This window comes from Salvelinus alpinus, chromosome 31, assembly GCF_045679555.1.
Source record: "Salvelinus alpinus chromosome 31, SLU_Salpinus.1, whole genome shotgun sequence".
Classification (NCBI taxonomy): domain Eukaryota; kingdom Metazoa; phylum Chordata; class Actinopteri; order Salmoniformes; family Salmonidae; genus Salvelinus; species Salvelinus alpinus.
This window is the reverse complement of record NC_092116.1, coordinates 19,064,788-19,065,734: the sequence shown is the minus strand read 5'-3', so window position 1 is coordinate 19,065,734 and position 947 is coordinate 19,064,788. Positions and strand designations below refer to the sequence as shown.

Sequence of the window (947 nt, the reverse complement as noted above, 5' to 3'; positions counted from 1 at the left end):
GTGTGGTGTTCAATGTAGGCCTACGTTCCATGCAGGGCTTGACATTAACCTGTTTATCCATTTGTCCTTCAGACAAGGATTTGGCTGAAAATTTTGTTTAATGCAAAACCAGTTTACCCCTGGTTGGGACCCACTATTATACGTCATTGGTTATGATCAAGTAGAAGCTTATATACTGGTTGTTCAGTGATGCCGCTATATAATAATGATGGTGTTGTGTATCTTATCTCATTTAGTGTTAACATCAAGATAAATATGAATGTTATATATTCTGCTTTCTTCAGCCATGATAGCATATACAGTAACAATAAGTTACGTGTTGACTTATTCTTCACACGCACGACGAATAAGGTTGACTGAGCTTCCTCTTCGTAGTTTGTAGTGTTGCACTGTTTTGCTCTTATTCAGAATTTCCCCTGCAAACAAGACATCACCAAGTCAACATCAGATTCACACCAAACATCAACAAAATCCATATCACATATAGATAATTGGCGTACTGCTTTGAAGCATAAAGGTTGTGTAATATGATTCCATACTGAGTGTGGTGGTGATGTATCTATGTGGTTCCATAGTGTAGTGGTTATCACGTCTGCTTTACACGCAGAAGGTCCTGGGTTCGAGCCCCAGTAGAACCATGCTTTTGGCGGCAGGTAGCCTAGCGGTTAGAGAGGTGAGCCAGCAACCGGAGGGTTGCCAGTTTGTATCTTGGGTCTGACAGGAAATATCTGTCTAACACCATGCCCAAACCTGACGCGCGTGTGCGCAAATAGATTTTGTTCTCCCACACTAAACGCAATCACGACACGCAGGTTTAAATATCAAAACAAACTCTGAACCAATTATATTAATTTGGGGACCGGTCGAAAAGCATTAAACATGTATGGCAATTTAGCTAGCTAGTTTGCAGTTGCTAGCTAATTTGTCCTATTTAGCTAGCCTGCTTA

At 40.9% G+C, this 947-nt stretch overlaps 1 non-coding gene across 1 annotated transcript; it reads left to right on the top strand.

Moving 5' to 3' along the window:
* The first annotated feature begins 565 nt into the window (after positions 1-565).
* trnav-uac (transfer RNA valine (anticodon UAC)) lies at positions 566-638 on the top strand. The gene has a single exon. It is a non-coding gene; the product is annotated as a tRNA-Val (tRNA).
* The last annotated feature ends 309 nt before the right edge of the window (positions 639-947 follow it).